Source organism: Lynx canadensis, chromosome C1, assembly GCF_007474595.2.
Source record: "Lynx canadensis isolate LIC74 chromosome C1, mLynCan4.pri.v2, whole genome shotgun sequence".
NCBI lineage: Eukaryota > Metazoa > Chordata > Mammalia > Carnivora > Felidae > Lynx > Lynx canadensis.
Window position 1 is genome coordinate 11,011,076 of NC_044310.1, and position 9,625 is coordinate 11,020,700.

The 9,625-nt window shown below is 53.7% G+C and overlaps 1 long non-coding RNA gene across 1 annotated transcript; it reads left to right on the forward strand.

Annotated features, from left to right (window-relative positions):
- Positions 1–1,646: 1,646 nt before the first annotated feature.
- On the forward strand, positions 1,647–9,172 carry LOC115522117. Its single transcript, XR_003971257.1, has 3 exons — positions 1,647–1,805; positions 3,336–3,425; positions 9,148–9,172. It is a non-coding gene; the product is annotated as an uncharacterized LOC115522117 (long non-coding RNA).
- Positions 9,173–9,625: the final 453 nt, after the last annotated feature.

Here is a 9,625-nt window from a genome sequence, read left to right on the forward strand (position 1 = left end):
GAGGGAGGATCTGCATTTCTAACCAGTTCCTAAACTGTGCTGCTGCTGCTCATGGTCCAGACCGCTCTCTGAGCGGCAAGGATCCAAACCATGCAGTCACTACACGGAAGCACCAGGGTGTAAACCCCCGGCCCTAACCACTGAACTTGGCTTCTCAGAGGAATCCTCCTGCATGAGTCATAAAAGCCACGAGAAGTTCACAACCACATCTCCCTGCCCAGCGAAGTTTACCGACTGCCTTGCTGCCCAACAACATACAAATAAGGAACGAAGCCCCAGAGGGGAGAGCAGGCTGTGTTGGCACGTCACCGCCACCTGCCCAGGCTCTCCATCCCCTCTCCCTGAAGCCTGCGCGTTGGTGTCCAGGCCGCCCCTCCCGTACTCTTCAGACCCACGGCCTGGGTGGAGCCTCGCACCCCAATGTCAGGGGCAGGACTTGAGCTCCAGGCCTGGCCAATCAACACACTGTATCCTCTTCCCCAGCACAGCAATTGGTTCAGGCATGGGCATGTGACCTGAAGCCGGTCCAATCAGAGAGTCCCAGGGCTTCTCGGGGAGCCCTGCCGGAAGACTCCCACCCACCTCTGTGTTGGGTTTGAGGTTGAGCGGGTGGGAGACTACGAGAGCAGATTGGGAAAGGGGAAGAAGGGGTCGTTTTGCTCCCCAGGGTAGATTTGGCAATATGCGGAGACATTTCTGGTTGCCATGACTTGGGGGAAGGGGCTACTGGCCTCTAGGGGGTGGGGGCCAAGGATGCTGCCACATATCCCACCGTGCAAGGAACAGCCCTGATAACAAAGAATCCTTGCCCAAAATAGTGCTGCGGTTGAGAAACCCTGGGCCAGAGATTCTGTAACCGTCTTGTGCCTGTGGAAGGAAGAATCTGCAGCTGTTACAGGCCACTCAATGGAGCCTGAGAATGGCCCCTCCCAGTGGAAGGCAGAGTCGAAGGATGGAGAGAAGCCGAGTCCTGGGGACATCATCCGAGTCCTGGATCCAGCTTTGCCTGAAGCTAACACCGCTCCTGGACTTTTCCATTTTGTGGCCCAATGACCGGCTTAAGGCTGTTTGATGAAGTTTCTCTGCCACCTTTACCTCCTCACAGCAACGTGGTGAAATAGACTGGCCTTGTGTCCCTCTCCCTCTCTCTGCTTGATAGATGGGCAGTCCCAGGCCAGAGAGCCTGTGTGACTTACCCGAGGTCACACAGCCAGCCCACAACATGCATCACACTGGTGTTTGTTCAGTAACCTCGTACAGGACAAACCTTGGGACTAGAATTCCGGCGCTCTGATCTCCAGTTCAACAGGATTCTGCACCCCAACCTCCCTCACCTTCAAATTACCCATGGGTGATGACGAAATCTTTCACACCCGTTTTCTCAGCCTTACGGCGATCCTGCAGTCAAGGCTGTTGCTGGACCAAAGGCGGCCTGCTTCTTGGTGAGCTAGAGACCGAGACTACGCTGGGCGGAGGTCACCGTATTTGTACCAACAAGGAGATCGCTGGGGAATGGTTTCCAGAGCTGGGACGCCCCGGCAGCAGTAAGGGCTTGAGATGAATATTCAGAGGGGGGTTTTAACATTCTAATGAAGCTGAGGTCACTGTCAGGGGATTTCTGATTCATCCGGCAGGGCAGGCGTGGTCCTCGAACGTTTCTTCGTTTCTAAAAGCTGATAAGCAGAAGCTTCTAGGGCTTTTCTGAGTTTAGGAGGTCAGTCAGGGCATCACTCCTGAGCTCAGGGGGTCAAGGGGTCACCGGTGACACGGCCTGGACGGGGAACTAAGAAACCCAGGCCCAGAAGGTAAGTGAATCGTCCAGGACATAATGTTTGAATCTGACTGAGGACTGGAGCCCAGGCCTTAACTGCTGATGCCCACTTTCATTTCTGCCTTTCTGGCTGTGGTCACAGAGCAAGGCCGTCTCACCAGAGCCTGGCCTGCCTGGGGCTGGGCTCTGACCACAAGGAGACCGAGGGTGGAAGAAAGCGTGAGGAAACTCTTCATTTGCTCCACCCTTCTCCCACCAAAAATAAGGGGCTTCCCGCGGTCCCAGGAGGAGAGTCAGAAGGCCATCGCCAGGGACATCAAGTAAAGGGGCTTTGGAAACGCATCAGCCTAGGTTGGAATTCACACTCTGCCTCAGAGGCTGTGCGAGCTTGGGCAAGTCACATGACCTCTCTGAACCTCAGCTTCCTCGTCGGATATATGGAACCCTCTCGCAGGGTTTTGTAAAGCTGAGATGAGACATGCGAATGCATCTGACGTCTGTGTGGTGTTCGGTGGGTGTCAGCCCCCTTTCTGAGAAGGTCCTGCTTTGACCCCATTTGGAAGATGAAGTTATTGGAAAAGGTGCACACTGCTGTCGTCTTGGGAGCAGACAATAAAACACATCTTGGTCCATCCCTCTGCCAGCGCGCTCGCTCTCTCTCTCTCTCTCTCTCTCTCCATGGCTAGAGCTCTGCCAAACCCCAATTGTGTGGACCTATCTTGTGCTTTTCTTGTGTAAGCGTGTTCCTTGTGTTTTTCAAATCCCCACCACAAGATTGCCGTACAGACTGAGCACACATTTCTCTCCCTGTTTCACAGATGGGTGGGCCCTGGGCCTAGAGACTTCCATGACTAACGCAAGGTCACACAACGAGCCAGGGCCTAGCCTAAAGCAGGAATCCTCAACCTCGGTACCGTTGACATTGGGGACAGGATAATTCCTTCTGAGGGGCGGCCCTGTGCATTGTAGGATGTTTAGTGGCACCTCTAGTCTACCTGCTAAATGCCAATAGTGCCCCGGGCCCCGCCATGACAACCAAGAATGCCTCCAGCCGTTGCCACACGTCCCCTGACTGGGAACACCAGCCCCGCTGAGAACCACCGGCCTGGAGTGCTATCTGCCCAGCGTTTCCTTGAAAACACACTTGGCTTTGAGCAAATCCACATCTTCTGTGCTCCTAGGAGATCTTTGGCCTGTAAGCCCACTCGTAAAACCAGGGCCTTAGGCAGAGCGACACTTACAGGACTCCCGCGGACTCACCAAGATCAGGGGCCTACTGCTGTCTGCACTGGTGGTAGGGGGTAAGCCCTGTCACTCAGAGGAACTTTCCCAGTCCCCTCCCCCTGGTGGTTTGGGGACCTCCCTGCCCACACTGGACTCAATCCTATGGTTATAAGAAAGCTGGAGTGGAGTTCCAAAGAAGTAGAGCAAAGGGCAGGACTCCATGGCTTCTTGGGATCCTTCCAGAACAAGCATTTTCTCTTTAGGCTTTGGGAATGCAGCAAGTGTGGGTTCTATTGTTTGGGTCACTACTTCCTGGACCCAAAACCCTTTCTCTGTTTAGAATTTCAGCTGTGTGCCGCCCACTTACCTGCCCCAACTGCCCGGGATGGTTGGAGGTGAAGGTGTAAGGCCTGACACCCGGCCCTGACAGGTGAGTAAACCCTCCCTCCGCGTCTTCCCCCCCGGCCCCGCACCCCGTACTCACCTACCTCACATCACCCCTTTTGCCCTCTGCCGTGGGGTCTGTTGCCCTGGCAAAGATGAGGAACAGTGGGGACTTGGGAGGGCAAAATGGGAAAAGTCACTAGATTGCTACGGCCTTGGTCAACCTTGGAGGTGGAGGGAGAGGAGTCTTCTCCGGCTTCCGGGAAAGAACTGCTCCTCTCCGCTCTCCACGCACACAAATTCTCAAGTGCAGTCTTACTCTGGCGACCAACCACAAGCTTGCTTGCAAATGTACTGTTCCCCTACGAACCATTCACAGCACCTATGCAAATGTTCCTTGCTTTAAGGAGCCAATCGGTGCTGTTTATTCAAATTAATCTCAACTACAGGCAAACTGCCATTACCAATGAAAGTAAATGTTTCCTTTACCTGGAAATAGAGTGATATAGAGATTAAGATGCTGCGTGAGGCACAGACACAAAGACGTGTTAGCGGTAGGAATCCCAAAGGAAGTATGTGAGGCTGGCATTGACATAAATAAACATAGTAAAATCTCTCTTCTCTGACATGATTGGGACTGAGTAAGTGAAAAACTGGCCAGAGGGAAATTATTAGAAACCACACATACTCTGTAAACATTTTATTTTAATTTAAAACTTGTAACTATAGGTGTGTTCATCAATCCTTTGAGTTCTTAACTGTCTTATATAAACCGCTGCCCTCGTAAATCACCTATAATTCCCTTTCTTTAAAATGGCACAATGACTTTGAGACACGTATGAAGCAACCTGCACAAACCCTTCCACGTTTTTATGGCCTTTCTTCCCCCATCTTTTAGCTTTTGCACAGACACCTAATGCCGTAGCAATTTTTTAAGGTCACGGTTATCCAGTTTCTTCCAAGCGTTTTACTTAGTTTCCACATAAATCACAACTCACTTTCTGAACTCCTGTTCATGGGTTACACGCTTGATCAGTTTACAGACTGGCAGCGTGAGCACAGCTGGCGTAAGCCATTTGGGAACAAAGAAGCCGGAAGGGGGTGAGTGTCCAGACTCCATGCCGGCCTCTCCACTAAGAGAGCTTCCATCACAGGGGCGCCTGGGTGGCTCAGTGGGTTAAGCCTCCGACTTCGGCTCAGGTGGTGATCTCGCGGTTCGTGAGTTCGAGCCCCGCGTCGGGCTCTGTGCTGACATCGGAGCCTGGAGCCCGCTTGGGATTCTGGGTCTCCCTCTCACTCTGCCCCGCCCCCCACTTGCACTCTGTCTCTCAAAAATAAATAAATGTTAAAAGACAATTTTTTTAAAGAGAGATTCTCTCACAGAATGGTGATGGATATTTCAAATATTTCACAACGTAGAACTTGGGTCTGTGGCTCGTGCCAGCTCCCCTACTTTTCTCAGCCTCCCGCGATAATTTTTCTCCGGAAAGTTGGGAGAGGAGCCGTCCGCTCTCCCCACAGAGGTCTCCTTTGTGCACAGCCAACCAGTGCTGCCCAAGAAAATATCGCCCCACCCTCTGGGCCATTTGGTGCCGCTCTCTCGTGCAAACGTACCCTTGCCTTGGGAACCAGTCAGTCCTGGAAGAGTCTACATTCCTTGCTTCTGCTTCCCTGGGAGATTTTTTCGTTTTTACTGGGGTGGGTGGGCAGGTCCAGCAGGGTGGGGACTAGGATGGGGCAAGCAAGACATTTACTTTGCGGCGAGATATTTTTTTATTAAAAATTTTTTTAATTTTTTTTATTTATTTTTGAGAGAGAGAGACAGAGCGTGAGTGGGGAGGGGCAGAGAGAGAGGGAGACACAGAATCCGAAGCAGGCTCCAGGCTCCGAGCTGTCAGCACAGAGCCCAATGCGGGGCTCGAACCCGCAAACCTCGAGATCATGACCTGAGCCGAAGTCGGACGCTCCACCAACTGAGCCACCCAGACGCCCCCACTTTGGGACAAGATTTAAGGGGATGCCACACGACTCACACACCAAATGAATAGTCTCTTAATGCAGTTTTTAAATCAAACTTGATGCAAAAAGAACTCACATTGAACAAAATATCAAAATTTTAAACAAAGCCAGGATTAATATAACTTTGGCTCTGCAATTGCTGAGAGACCTCTCTAGTCTACACTCACCCAAGATTGTGGCCCTAGTTCACGATCCACCAGGCACTTGAAGATACAGTGCTAGGTATCTAACGGCCTTTATGCCACGGACCATACTGCACAAATTTCTTTCGGCTGCCTTAGTTCACTCATCTGTGAAATGGGAATAATAACAGTGCCTCCTGGGATTGCTGTGATGGTGTTGTGAGCTGATGCACATTCTGAGCTCAGAACAGTGTCTGGTTCGTGGCAAGTGTTCAAACCATCAGACAAAGCATGAGCTTTGGTTACTAATCATCCTGGGAGCCCTGCACCGTAGGCGTGATGAGCTCCATTTTCCAGAGAAAACATTTTTTTAAATATTGCATTAGAATGCCATTTACCCGATTACTGAGTTTCTTGGTGCTCCCTCAAATCTTGCGCTTGAGACAGGTGCCTCGCTCACCTTACCCCAGCCCTGCTCTCGGGGATGAGACTCTGAAGAGCTGAGAGGCGCCCCCTGTGGCTGCCGGACCAGGTGTCCCCGCAGCACAGCTGCCATTGCACCCTGCACAGGGTCTCTGGCGGCCAACAGCTGGGCCCTGACAGCTGCCGGCTGCGTCAGGTGACCGTTGGTCCCCAGACCCCAGCCCGCTCGCCCCGCCAGCCAGCACACCAGTCTCCGCAAGTTGGAACCTGGGCAGGGCAGCGAGGGGGTGTGAGGAGGAGACCCATGTCCTGTCCTCGTAGGGGTGCTAGATGTGGCCTCCAGATCTGGAACTGGGTTCCCATGAGCGACTTGAATGACTTCTCCAAGCCTCAACGCCATCACTGGCAAAAACAAAAAACAAACAAACAAACAAAAAAAAACACAGCAGACAATAGAATTTAGCGTGGATTAAATGAGATGAGTTAAAGGGCCAGCACTTAGTAAGTGCTCAGTGAAAGTGAGTGGTTAACGTCATAAAGACCCACAAGGGAAAGCAGAGTCTCTGTGACATTCATTGTTCACCTGTCCTCCTTCCTCCCTAATGACTTCTGCTTATCTGGCATCAGTGGGACTCTCCCACTGCCCACCTAGTCTTTGAGCTCAGTGAGGTGGTGGGGAAGGAATAGAGGCGGGGGTGGGGCGCCTGGGTGGCGCAGTCGGTTAGGGGCCCAAGTCTCGGTTTCAAATCAGATCACGATCTCACGGTTCCGTGGGTTCAAGCCCCGCATCAGGCTCTGCGCTGACAATGCGGAGCCTGCTTGGGATTCCCTCTCTCTCTGCCTCTCCCTCCCTCTCTCTTTCTCTCTCAAAATAAATAAACTTTAAAAGAAATAAAAATGAGGGCTAGGAGATTCAATTAGAAAATGCCCGTGAGGGCAAATGACTCCTATTTTCTTTGTGCCCAATCCATGAGTTTATGTTATAACTTTTATTTTCTAGTATGCTTTATAGTTACTATGATGTGGTTATAATTATTATGTAGTTCTAATTATTATGCTGTAATGAACTCATTGTCCCTGGGGAAGAAAAATTCCCAGGCTTACTTGGGCCCATCCCAACATCGTCCAGAGTCAGGCCTCTGAAGTGTCCCTAACCGTGGTGGGGGCGGGGCGGGGGGGACGGAGAGAGCAAAGGACTATGGGAGCCGACCCTCCAGCTGGCGGGGCGGGGGCTTTCTCCCCGGCTCCTCCGGGCCCTCCCCATGGAGCTGGGCAGGTGCAGTCTTTCCACTGATGAACGCAGCTCACTGGTGTCAAGGTCCCCAAGCTCACGGTGTTCAAGGACTGGAACCGCGACCAGTTCCACGAAGGGTCCCTTCCGTCTGAGTGCCCTTGCAGGTTAGCTTGGCAGGGGTGCAGATGCGGAGGAGAGGCTGGAGGGGAGCGGGGGGGGGGGGGCACGGTTCCGGCGGGAGGCAGTGGGTGCAACCCCATGCCCTCCTTTGCTTCTCCTGCAGGGAGGGGGAAGAAGCTTTGACCCCTGAGAGGCAGAGCCAGCCCCGAAGACACCTGGGGTGCAGGTGGGGCTGTGAACCAGGGGAGGGAGAGGCAAAGACCATCAGAGCCACCTGAGCCTCCTGCCCGCTAAGCCTGCAGGTCCCCCGCTCACCCGGGGCACTCACTGATGGTGGTCTTCCATGCCAAGACCTGGGGACACAGGGAAGGGTCTGCAGGCCCCACAGCTGTCAGTGGAGTAGGACACACTCCCTCCTGCCTTGCCCACCCGCTGACCCCTCCCAACAAGGCCTTTCACATTTTCAAAGAGTCCCAGATACCCTGCAGGGACATCCTGGGGTAACTAGGGTCTCTGAGCCCTCCAACGCCTCCCAGGAAGTATCCCCCACCCCGCAGGGAAATGGCAACGGCCCCCGCCCACCTCTCCTCCTAGATAAGCGCAGACCATCCTCTGTTCACCTGGCACCTTCGCTGACCCCCACGGACCATGTGCCGTGCTGGGCACTGGACTCTGGGTGCTGGACGCAGGAAGAAACACCGGTCACCCCGCCAGCGCGCGGGGACCTACGTGTGTCTGTGAGGCAGTGCGGGGTAGCGGTTAGGGGGTGGGCTCGTGGAGCCCGGTGCCTTACGGACGGATAATGACCGGGTGGCCCCGCGTGAGTTCCTCGGCTTCTCTGTGCCCCAGTTTCCTCTTCGATAAAATGGGGTGACAGCAGGGATGTTACGAGGATCAGGGACTAAAGCACACGGAAAGCAGCCCGGCACGTGACAGAAGCCGCGCGCGGAAGCCAGTGCTTGGTGCAATCATCGTGCAGGAAAGGTGTGTAAGTGCAGCGGGACGTGTCTGAGCCGTGGAGAGAGCGGAGAACGGCCCCAGTAAGTGGGGAGAGGAGGGTCCTCTGCCCAAGAGAGAATTTGGGCAGAATCGGCCACTCACCCCTGCCCTTTCCGCTGTCATGGTGCAGGCCCCATCGAGGCACGTCAGAGACTTTGCAAGGGCTGGGCGGTGCCTGCCTCACCCCTGAATCTCTAGCCCCTAACCCGGGGAGGGGCACAGAGTAGAGCCAGGGGACATTTGCTGGACCATCAGGCTTCCTTTGTGACCACTAATCCTGAGATCCAGGTGGCGCTAAACAAAATCCAGAGCTCTTACAGGTTTACTCACGCCTTTGTTCCACAAATATCTGTTGAGCGAGCACCTACTATGTGCCAGGCCCTGTGAGACGCGTGAGGGCCCCGGCCCTGTGAAGTTGAGGCTCAGGGGAGCCCCACTTTCTACCCCAATGCTCCTGTGGGAGTGTGGTGTCTGTGCCTGGCTAACTCCGCCTTCTATCAGGATAGACAAGAATGTCGAGGGTCACCAACCCTCCAGAAACCCTGCAACCCAAGATGCCTTCCAGCGAGTTCTCTGTCACTCATACAAACCAACGCTTAGTGCTTCCCCTGTGCCAGGCCCTGTGCTAAATGTTTCCCCCAGCTAGTAAACGAGCTTAGTTATTCTGCACAGCGGCCTTGGGCGAGAGGTACTTTTATTATCCCCCGTTCACACATGAGGAAACCGTGACCTAGAGAGGTTCAAGAACTTGCCCAAAGTTACAGATCTAGAAAGGAGCATTAAATGAGGTGTGATGTACCTGGCAGAGGGCCTGATCTTAATTTTTTTTTTAATTTTTATTTATTTTTCAGAGAGAGAAAGAGAGCACGAACGGGGAAGGAGCAGAGAGAGAGGGAGACCCAGAATTCGAAGTGGGCTCCAGGCTCCGAGCTGTCAGCACAGAGTCTGACGCGGGGCTCAAACCCACGGACCGTGAGATCACGACCTGAGCTGAAATCGGATGCTTAACTGACAGAGCCACCCAGGTGCCCCAGACAGTTATCTTCCCTTTTCCCTGCTTCCCCATCACCTTCCCGGAACCCAGAGATGCCCTGTTAGCCCTCCTCTCCCAGTCCAAAGAGCGGGTCTGCAGTTCCAGAAGGGCCTTGAACAAGAAGCGTCCCAGCCAGGACTTCAAATCTGCATAATTTATCCACACACAGAGCCACTTCTGCAACCCAAGATGCCACTCCTGAACGGCTGCCCAGAGAGCTCACGCTGCCAAATCTTCCAGAAGACGCCTCATCACAGACCCACAGAGAGCAGGAGGACGCCCTGTGGCCGTAACCC